We start from the raw sequence: 12003 nt of genomic DNA, 5'->3' as shown, positions 1-12003 counted from the left end.
GGACACAGGGAATGGCTTCCCTCTACCAGAGGACAGGGAGAGATGGGATATTGGGAAGGAATTCTTGGCTGTGAGGGTGGTGAGGCCCTGGCACAGGTTGCCCAGAGAAGCTGTGGCTGTCCCATCCCTAGGAGTGTCCAAGGCCAGGTTGGAGCAACCTGGGCTGGTGGAAGGTGTCCCTGCCCATGGCAGGGGGTGGAACAGGATGATCTGGAATGTCCCTTCCACCCCAAAACATTCTAAGGGAAGTTTAGAGTTTAGAGTCCATTGTGCTGTCCCAGGAACTGCCCTTTCCCTTTTCCAGTGAAAACACCACAGGAACTTCAGTGTTTTTACCTGAATAACCTGTCAGCAAAAACAACTGGTGACTTTTTCTACTAAATAAGGCTATTTTAATCCTAAGCAATGTAAGAAAGCAAAGCTTTCTGCTGACACCAAAATAAACCAAGTCTTGCTTGGGGCAGAAAGACTCTTTGACTCTGGATGCTGTTGCAGCACAGTGGTTGTGTTCACAGATATAAAGGGTGCTTGTAAACCCCCACTGAACGCTGCCTTTGTGAATATTACAGTGCTTTGCCCTCCTGTGAAATACCTGGAGAACAAAACAGGACGCATTACTTTCATCTAAAATGTCAATAGAAACATTTTCTTGCTCAAAAGCCCTCTCTAGGTATATGCCATAGAAATGATCTTTAATCCACACTTTGTCAGCCAAGTGGGGGGAAAAGGTTCAAAATACTACATTCGAGTATTTATTTTAGAGTACTCAGATGTCAGTGGTAGTAGCACTGCAGGACATGGAGACAATGAGGAAACTTTGCCATGGAACCTCAGTAAAATGTTGTGCTCTGCCATTTCCGCTGCACTTTCCTTCTTAGGAGATCCTGGCTGTTTGTAACATGGTTATTTGCAACAGTGAATTATGGTCAGAGACCATTAGGTCCTTCTGATGATTCTTACAGAATGGAACTGAATCTATACTGATGTTTGGTGAAATTAATAATAATCCTGGAAAATATTATTTTGAAATATTTTAAAATATATCGATTAATTAATAATTAATAATAATTGATTAAATAATAATTGATTAATTAATGTTTTAAATATATTATAAAATACAGTGGTGCACTGGAAACACTGATGCCACTTTAATTGGAAAGGTAAACTTTGTCCTCACTAATCCTCTTGGTATTTTTCTTTTAATAAATAGGAACATCTTTCATGTTCAGATTAATGAGAATTTAGTTTATCATTATGATAATTTTTTGGGGCTGGGAAAGAATTTTTGGGCTGATACAGAAAGAAAAGAAGAAAACCCAAACAACTGTGGTAGCACTGACCTAAGAATGCCTCAACTAGAAAGCAGGTTCTGTAGTTAGACAACAGAACATATTCTTGTACCTCTGAGCATGTTTATCTGAAGTCATCCACTGCAGGATGTTATGAGAATACCTCAGGGAATGAAGTAAATTAGGAGGATTTGACAGAGTCCTCAGATCTGACTGAGAGGAGCAACTTCTACAGAGAGGAATTGATAGAAAGTGTTATTTTATTTCTTCTATTTTATCACTGTATCTATTTTGCCTCAGTGACACTCAGAGCCCCGTGTTTAGGCATCACACAGACACATTACAAGAGACAGAACCTGCCCAAAAGAGCTGGCAGAGCAGCCCAAGAAAGATATATCATGGCAAAAAGCACTATTTTTCTAGGTTTATATAGCAGAATATAAGGGGATATATACAGACAGGGATTAAGTAGACATGCCCAGCATCAAACTGGAAGGAAACCAAGAGCAAAGCCAAAATCCACACCCAAAATCTCCCAAATTCACATTCACAATCAAAAAAACTCTCTTAACCTTTGGCAAAGTCAAAATCCAAACCAAAAATCTCCTGAATTCACATTGGCAATTTAATTCTTTGGCTTGTGCTTGACTCACACGTCAATGACACTTCTAAAACACTGCAGAGTGTTTTTTAATTTGGGGAGGCAAAAACCTCTGGCCTCAGCACCCTCCATTGTCATATGTCTGTAGTCTCAAAACACATGCTTTACAGTAATTGCCTTTTCCAAGTCCACCCTTAAACCAAATCTCAAAAACATTTATAGGTTTTCAGGTATAAGAAGATGAACAGCATTTCTCTGCAAACAAGTATAAATTGTTGGTAACATCATCGTTGTAGCTTTGACATCTTTGTTAGAAAGAAAACATACTCTTGCAATGACTGAAAAATGTTAAATATTGTGCTGAGAAATAAAAGAGGGGAAGAGAGGTAGGAGGGGTCATTTAATTTTGTTATGAGGCTTCGAGTGCACTGACTGGAGTACACAAAATTCTCATTATGAGTCCTTGAGTTTTCTGCTCCTCTGAATTCCTGAACAAAGTGGTTCCTCCAGTGCAAGCAGAAAAATCAGTGAAATATCCTATTCCTGCTGAACCATGTTATCATAATGATTTGGTGCATTTTATTCATTCCAGTTATCTCAATTTGAAGTGTCTGAGGGAAGGGAAGAGTCGCAGACGGGAGGAGAGGGTGGAAGGGAACAGCGTAACAGAGACATGCTACCAGAATTTGTCTCAGTCAGGGGCATACATTAAAACTGAACTTCAGTCGATTTGCATTCATTAAAATACATTTTATCTTCATGTCATAATTACTTTGAATTATGTCCTTTCCGTGTGACTTTGACTAAAATCCAAACTTGCTGTAGTGGAACTGGTTTTGTTGACTTCTTGTAGGTCTGTGTGGTGCCCAGATCGATGTGTCTGCTGGGAAAAAGGACTGTGCACCCTCTGAATGAAGAATTTGGGGATGTTCAGGTGCGTTAACTCCTTGCTGATGCAGTCACTCTCCCAAAGGAAGCAGGTGTCATCAATATAACTAGATAGGATCAATAGATAGTCTTTCATAGCTGGCTGGAAGAAATGAAAACCTGCTGCTTAACAGTCAGAATTTGAGTTATGCAGGAGCCTACAGTGAATGAAGCCAGTTTGGTTTAATAGTTATGTATATTTTAATAGTTACATGCATTTTAAATATTTGTATATTTTTATGTAATATATATTTTAATAGTTATATATGTTAATAGTTGTATGTATATTTATACATACATTAATAGTTATATATACATTTTTAGGACAGGATCACAAGCCAGTGTACACAGTGGCTTAAGCACATGGCAGATTAAAAGCCCTTATCTATATGTGTGGCTCCCAGTGTCCATGGGCACTTAGGGCTGGATTTTTCCCTCTTTCCTTCCAAAGCCATTGGAAAACAGGGTGTATAGGCCAAGGCAATGTGCTGGTAGCTGCAGGCAGGATTAACCCAGTGCCACTGGGGAACAGCTCCTGCCCCACTGGAGCTGTGCCATCCAACCCTGTGCCCTGCAGCCCTTCCTGGAGGGCAGGGAAGCTGCCCGTGGAGCAGGGAGCTGAAGCCACAAGGGGAACATGACAGTGCTCGTGCCCATTTTTCCCTGAGATCAGCCATAAGGAATGTGTCAGCAGCAGGGAGCAAGGCAGTCCTTGGGGGAGAGCTTCTTCCAAGGCCCTTGGCAAGTGTTAATTTGTTAGGACACATTGCAGAGGGCAGCAGCATTCCCCAAACAGAGATAACACATCTGCTTGGACAAAGCCCTGAAGGCAAATTATTGTGTGACACAATTCTTGACCTTTTCATGTCTTCCTGTGACTCTCCCAGTCCCAAAAGCCTTAGGCATGGCTGTGATCCTGAGCTGGGCAGCGACACAAGCCCAGGAATCTCACTTCCCTGGCCCAGGAACAGGCAATATTTGTTTTGCTTTATCCGGCCTCTTTTCCTCATATGCTGAGAGAACACATATAAGAGGAGGATTTAGCACAATAAAAAGATTCCAAAATGGAGAGTAACTGGCTGTTTGGGACTGCCTAATGAATGTGTTTGTTGGAGAGCTTGATTTTTATTAGTTTTCTTTAGAATTAAGCATTTCCTAGATAGTTTATCTGTTTTGTAGCTTGTAAGTCTAAAGGCTGCTCCCATAAACCACTTCAAAGCAAAGATAAAGCTTCTTTTATCCCCCTAAAAGACTTTTCATGCTTAAGACTCTATATGGTTATTTATCCTACTTGCATTCAGATGCCTTATTTCTGTAGCATCTGATCATCCCTTGGCCATGCAGTGGTAAAACTTTGCTTCCTACTGTTTAGTTCTCTCAGAGATTTTTTTTTCTGAGACCATCAGGGGTGGGATGAAAAGGAGAATTGGGTTTTTACAGAGTAGGAAACTGCTCTGTGTCACCTGTGGCCTCAAAAGTCACAAGGCTGGCAGCACCTCTGTAAGATCTGTCCCTCTAAGGTGAACTTCTGTCAGTTTTAAGAGAAATCTGGAGAGAAAATGCCCTTCCTAAACTTCCAAATACTCTTCAGTAACCTCATACCCATTGCCTGGCCTTTCAGGAGTAGACACTTGCTCGTTTTCTGCCAGCAAAGTGTTCATTTTCTGCTTGGTGGATTGTTGCATTTAAGTAATTATTCCTAAAGGGAAAGCCATGCTCCTAATGGACAGAGCTCCTTCCATGACACTGGAAAGTGTAATTCCTGGGCTAAAGTTAAAACAGTCAGTTTCACCACTATTAATTTGAATTTCTGCAGGCCAGGTAGGTTTTTTTCCCTCCCTCAGACTCCTCATCTTTTGCATAAAATATGCATTGGCTCCAGAATCAGTGTGGGGAACGTATCCATCAGCTCCACAGGAACTAGTTCAGTCCAGGCATCAATCTTCCCACTTTCTGACTGGAGAGAGACGCCACCTGCTCTGAGAAATGACTCCAAGAAGAGTCTTTAATGTTTGATTCTCTTTCCTCAGGAGCAAGTGCTGCCTCGGAAGGGAGGGCAGGAGCCACGGGGGAATTCACAGGAAATAAATGTTCCTGAGAACACCAGGCTGAACTAAGTGGAGGTTTAAAGTGGGGATGCTCCCTGACTTCACACAGCTTCTCTTTCTCCCTGAATTTCCACACTGTGCTGATATTCATGTAGGCGGTGCTGTGGCTCCCACAGGAGAGTCCCAGGGTGACAAAGGAAGGGAAGAGGGTACTGGATACTTCCTTAGAGGTGAAATATAAAGCAAAAAATGCCTTTCTGTGTGTGTATCTCCTCTCTGATAAATAAAGCAGACTCTCTAGCCAGAGTTTTACATCAGCTGAGGTTGGGATTTATACTTTAGAAAGGGGGAAGAGAAGGTCCTGGCTTAGGCTGATGGGAAGGGAACCCAGCATTCCCTGGAAGATGTGGCCAAGGCTGTCACTTAGGAGTTTATGCTTCTGCTGGAGGAGGGCAGAGAGGCTGATGCATCACAGAAAAATCCTGTTTGACATTTCTCTCCCATTCAGGAAAGCCATTGCCACACAGTTCCTCCTGATTTTTCACCATGTTCTCAAGTAAAGGGAACAAGATTAGAACATATTGTTGGTGGGAAAAAAAAAAAAAAAAAAAAGGATAATTTCCCATTTTAAAAAATGACTTTTAAAGCTTCAGCTTCCCTTTAAATGAGCTAAATACCAATAAAGGGCAAAAAGCAGCTCTGTTCTTGGAGGTCCTCTCCCTTTCTTTACCAGTGTGACTAGTTTTCATCTTTTCTGTCCGGAATGCACTCAGTGCAGCAGCTTTTAGAGTTTTGTTAATGCCAGGTCTTGGCCTATATCTGCTTTTTTTTAAAAGCATGACTATTATTCTGGTTTCTGCAGCGCTGTGGGTGGGCACTGCCCTTTGTAGGCAAATAAAAAGTCCATCTCTTCTCTGCAGAGCTTAACATTTCACTTTAAAGCTCTAATTCTGTATTTTCAGAGCAGTATTATACAAGGCAGAGCAAAGTCTCTTTCCTACAGAGATACATTATATGTTTTGGTGAACAGCTTGAGAAAAAAAAAAAAGACTTGTTTAAAACTGTACTTGCAAGTATTTCACCATTTAAAGTGGAGGAATAGTGGGTGCTTCATTCACCTGACCTACAAGATTAGTTATGCCCTAATGAGAGGCTGTTTTTAAGGGGCAGCAGGGCCATGGAGGAAGGTTTGAGAGGTGCAAAAAAAATCAATAGAAGGAGAATGTGTGCTTTGAATAATGGAGCAGATGAAAACTAAAACATACCCCTGTAATTAGTGGGATTACACTAAGGATGAACATACCTTTGTTTTTCTACACTCATGCAAATTCATTATATCCTGAATTCAGAGAAAGCTGGCAATTAATTGGATGCTCTGTCATTAAGTATGGTTTGTAATCCAAAGGTTGTATTCTAAAGGAAATAAATCCAAACTTGCTTTTAGATGCTACGAAAAGACTCTCACTCAATAAATTCTCATTTTAGACCCAGGAGGAAGAGGACAAACCCCTCTGCTCCTTGGGAAGGTGTCAGGGCCTCCCCTGTGTCTGAAGGGGCTCCAGGAGAGCTGGAGAGGGACTTTGGATAAGGGATGGAGGGACAGGACACAGGGAATGGCCTCCCACTGCCAGAGGGCAGGGTTGGATGGGATATTGGGAAGGAATTGTTCCCTGGGAGGGTGGGGAGGCCCTGGCACAGGTTGCCCAGAGAAGCTGTGGCTGCCCCATCCCTGGAAGTGTCCAAGGCCAGGTTGGAGCAACCTGGGCTGGTGGAAGGTGTCCCTGCCCATGGCAGGGGGTGGCACTGGGGGATCTTTAAGGTCCCTTCCACCCTAAACCACGCTGTGACTCCATGATTTATGATTCCCTATTCACTGCTCTTTGCTAAGTGATATCAGTAACTGCAAATCTCAGACTTTATAATGGGCTCTAATGATCCTTACGGGAAAATTCCAGTTCTGGCCTCCTCAGGAACTCCCAGTGCAAGTGTAAGTCCCTCTCAGTTAACAGCCTGTTAATGCTCAAGGAGTAAAGAGCACAGGAAATTATTATGGCCCATATGTTACTAAAAGGGTTTTAATGTGGATTAGTGGTTTATGTAACGGGTGAGCCTAACCCACATTGGGCTTAATTTATGGTGTTTTCTCCTTTTCTTTAAAAAAAAAAGCTTGTTTACTAATGATAAGATTGAATACTAATTTAATTTACATTTTGCTGCTCTCAGGCACAATCAGAGCACGTTGGAATAAACATTTAAAGCCCCTTATGAAACTATTTGTTGCTTTTGCCATTACTCTTTTTGCTTTTTTGAGCAATGTTCTTGTTTTCCATTGATGAAATAGTCTAGTTAGGTTTGATTGGGAATTACAGGAACCACAAATTAAAACAATGAGAAATGGTCTGTAGTCTTCTTGGGGAAATGAAAGAAAACTTCAGGAAAGTTCAGCAACAACAGGAATTTTTCGAACTCCCGGAAGAAACAAAGACTAGAAGACAGGATCACCCACAAAAATAAATTAAATCAAAGTCGAGAGTACAAAATAGTAAAAGTAAATAATTGGGTAGTGTAGTTGTGGGGGAAAAAAAAAAAAAAGACATTTAAATTGGTGAAAAAAATCTTCAAAAATTGAGAGTCTTAAAGTGTATTTTTCATTCTTTGTGTTCCCCAATAGACATTAACACCACTTCAGTGCTGCGTTTGGGAAGATGTAGGCTGTGTTTTTCAGGGGAGACATATGTTTGCTTGTGATGTGTCAGGGTTATGTTGCCAACTTGGTGTACTCTGGGGCAGTTCTGAAATGCTGAGCTGTTTTAGAAACAGTTCCAAATTAAATCACAAATATGCATAGATTTAGCTTCTCTGAAAGCCAATTAAAAAAAAAAAAAGACAAAAACTCATCTGTCTTTTTATTATCTGGCATTAGTGTCATTGCCAATTTGAAAAGAATCTAACAAATTCCCAAATTCTCCACAGAAGTCTGGAGGATTCATGCCCAATACCTATTTATGCATGCACAAAGCTGGGTTTACTGTTGTTCTGACTAATTTACCAATGCAGAAATTGGAGGGGGTTTGGAGGTATTTTTGCAATTCCTGAATTTCTCCTGTCCAGGATTTTTGGGTTTTAAATATCTTTCCATATATCAAAGTCTCCTGCACTACCCTCAAGGCCAATTTAGGGAACAGGGTACCAGCAGCACATCTGAATCCCTTCAGCATCTTTCCCTCCTGGCTGAAGTCATTTAATGCCTCATCCTGCTCACACTGTGGCCCTCATGGGAAGGTTGAAAACCCCTGAAACTTCTCTGGAATATGTAATGCTGGATGCCAAGAATTAATTGGTCTACTCCCCAAATCCTGATACAGCTCCCATTTCTGAAAACAGCTTTTTAAATTCTTTCGCTGAACCTGTAATCATTCTTGCTTGGGATGTATCTGGGTTGTGTTTTTTCAATCTGGAAGCACTTTTTAAATGTTATCATCAGCCTGGAATATGGTGATGTCCTGAAGTGGTCTTTAGGTTACCTGCAAATAGTTTATCTTTTTAGCGTTGTCTTTTAATGCCTTCTCGATCATTTTTTTTTTCCATGATTATAATTCCACTTCTCAAGTTAAACATTATTATCCTGCATTTGTGTTTTGACTTTTCAGCCTCCAAAAAGGTCAGATTTGAATACTTTATTGCCTCCTTTACCAAGAAAATATTCAGTAGCTGCATCTTGAAACAGGTCACATACTCTGCTTGAAACTAAATCAGGAATGGTTTTTCCTTTGTGGATTTTCAGCCCAATTACTTGAAGAAGCAATCCTCTGATAGTGTTTAAATTAATACTGTCTGAAACATTGCCCTGTGTTGGACATCCCAACCTTCCTTCTTCTTCCCTAGTTTCATATGCCAAGCACGATTCCATAGGTTTGGGATATCCCTGGGGTCAGTTTGGCTCAGCTGTCCCAGCTTTGTCCCCTCCCCAACTCCTCGTGCACCACCAGCCCCTCACTGGTGAGGGGAAGCAAAGACCTTGGCACTGCTCAGCAATAACAGAAATATCCCTGAGTTCTCACCACTGTTTGCAGCACAAATCCAAAATTCAACTCCATTCCAGCCACACCAGTACACACAGACAGAACATTTACCCTTTGTGATTCCAGACACTCCATGAATTATTATTTTACCCCCTGAAATCTGGTCTGATCGTGCCAAGTTTATCTGGTCTGAACTGGTCTGATCATGCCAAGTTTCTGAGGTGTTAATTTATTCATTATGGCAATTTTAAGCCAGACACTCTCATTTCTCTGTTCTCAGTGTGGTTTGCAGTTCTAGAACTGAACAAACAGGCCCATATATTTGGTCTGAGCCTCCTCACTGCTTTTATGTCTGTGCTGAAACGGGGATTTACTTGCAAAGCTGAGCTTTGCTGTTGCATTCTATGTTTCCACCCTGTCCTTTCTTTGAGGATACAGCTTTTTGTGCTTCATCCCTGTGAAATCTCCATCCTGCAGTACACGCTCGTTCACATCCTGCCTTTCTCCCAGCCTCAGCTTTAAAATTCCCCCTTCGCTTTTTAATTTGGATTCTCAGCTACCAGGCTCCATTCTGGGTTATGCAGCCCCTGTCCTCCCCAGGCAGCAGGGTAATAAATCTCCCCCATAAATCTCACCTGTCCTTCCCTGAGCTGTGTCTGTAGTGAAGGACTGAGGCTCTGCCCCTCCATCTGCTGCCGTGGGGAGCTCTGGGGAGCCCGAGCCTCCCTCCCTGCCCATGCCCAGATCTCAGCTCCACAACTCACAGCACAGCACTGCTGACATTTAATCTGATCATTCCTGAAAGGATCATTTATGTGCTTCATGAGCTCTGCCACTTGTACACTCGACAGGCCAGGGTGAGTTTTCCTACATCCAAGTGCTCTCAAAGCAACCTGAAGGCTGGATATTTATATGGCAGCTAATTACAACCCATCACGTCGCAAGCCAAATGCTGAGAGGTGTGTGACAGTAGCAGCAAGGAAAATGCAAAGTAAAAACAGGTGTATTCTCCTTCTTTCCGTGTGTTTTTCTATGCCTAGAAACCCCTGCTAAAGTGCACGGAGCTGGGAAATCATCTTGGAATCACCACATGAAATGTAATGGAAAAGTCAATTCACAGCTCAGCTTTGGTGTTTAGGAACTACTTAAAAAGGCAGGGAGAAGAAAATAGGCAACATCATTGTGTCACCAGGCGAATAAACATGTCACCTGGCACCTGGAATATCCTGTGGCCCTCCTGTCTCCTCAGGAACATATCACAGGACCAGACACGCTCAGGCAGAACAGGGAAGGACTTCTGAAGAAGGAAACACTCAATGGAGCAGAATGTTTTAGTCTGGGGAAAAAAAAGCGATTGCAAAGGGATCAGAAATCATAAACAGCAGGGAGAAGGTAAATAAGGGATAATTATTCCCTAATTCTTTAACCACATATACCAGCACTCACCAAAGGAATTCATCAGGTGCTTGTCTTAAGACAAGCAAAAAGAAGCACTTTTTTACAAAGCCCCCAAACTGTGGAGCTCATTCCCAGGTTGTGACTCAGAAGGAGGAAGCAGCAGCCCCTCTCTGAGAAGAAAAAGGAGGCTTCAGTTACAACCCTTAGATTAAGAAATCCCTAAAATGCAGATTGCTGTAAATTGCTATTGTGTTTTTTCCTTGAATGTGTACTTCTGGTCATGGCAGAAGCAGAAGAAAGGGCAGGAAGGTTTTTGGTCTGATACCATAGTTAGTCCTATAAGGGCCTTTAAAACTGCAGCTATTCAGAATAATGAAGGATGAAAATGAGGATTCAGCTCTTAAACCTCTCTCTATTACATTGCTGGCCAAATGCACTTCTCTGGTTGTTATTGTTCTGCCTTTGCTGCTTTCTATACACGACAGTGTTATTTTGTGAAAACACTGCTTGTATGGATTATAGCTTTTATGACAAAAGTATTTTTCATCTGGAAATGAGTTTTAATATTCTAGGTGGAAGAAACAGCCTGTGTGTAAATATTTCCCTTGTAGATGCCACAGCCATAGACATAATTTTACATGATTGACCCAAGTGATTTAAGATTATACCATACTTGTAATCCACTACCAAGTGTAGTTGTCAGGCCTGCTGTTGAGACAAAGAGGAATATGATGTGTTCTACCTGCCTCTAACCATAAAAAAGGCATAAAAGGAGACGTGAAATACTGCACAGTATTTTGTGGGCTTGTTTGCAATAACTAAGGCGAAAGTGTGTTCCTGAAATGGCTCAGCATTGACCTGAAACTCAGTTTTATATACTCAGGATTAAGTTCTTGTTGAGGTGATTCTTCCCATCCACTCAGCACTGGGGAGACCATACTTTAAAAAGATAGTTAAACAAGAACAAAAATGACACGCCCAAAGGAAATATTTCATTTAAAAACCCAAATCAACAAGGTAGCTGTCAAATGAAGACTAGTTTTACAGCCAGCTTTAGGCAAATGCAAGAAGATGAAGAGAGGTGAACATAATGCTCTTGAAAAGGGGAAAACATCAAAGATTTCTTTAGTTTTCTCTTTTCTGAGATCAAATTCTTTGAGAAATCACAGCTGCACTCAAGATAGCGAGAGCACACTGAGCTGTACCTTCCCCTCACGTGAGGCAATATTCCCTTAGAATTCAGCACAGCTGGGGCTTCAGACATTCTTTTCCTAGGAACAATCAAAACTGCCTCACTAAACCACTTCAGTGAGCTTATCCAGCCACGCAAACACCTCCCTAATGCAAGACCCTGAGGTGCCAAGCAAGTCTCCTTAGTTCTTCCAGTAAATCTGGTGAGCAAAACATCTTTGGGTACCTGTGAGCTGAGAAGGGCTTGGAGGTAGTTTAGAGTCACAGCTTACTGGCTCTAACGCTGCTCTCCTGTCTGTCATTCTTCTGCTTTACAATTTATAAAATATTCCAGCTAGCATTTTGTACCTGGAAGAGGAAAGAAAAGGAGCTTTAATCTGACAATGTGTTTAAAACAATATATCCAGTTCTGGTTTTTTCAGCTGTTACCTGTATCACAGTATGGAAATGAGAAAATTGGGCTGTAAATGATTAATTCATCTGCTTTTCCATCACACTAGGTTCCAACTGGAGCTGTTAATTTTGTG

This window comes from Manacus candei, unplaced genomic scaffold (genome assembly GCF_025592945.1).
Source record: "Manacus candei isolate 608988 ecotype Guabito, Panama unplaced genomic scaffold, ASM2559294v1 h1tg000014l, whole genome shotgun sequence".
In the NCBI taxonomy this organism is placed as follows: domain Eukaryota; kingdom Metazoa; phylum Chordata; class Aves; order Passeriformes; family Pipridae; genus Manacus; species Manacus candei.
This window is presented reverse-complemented; position numbering follows the sequence as displayed.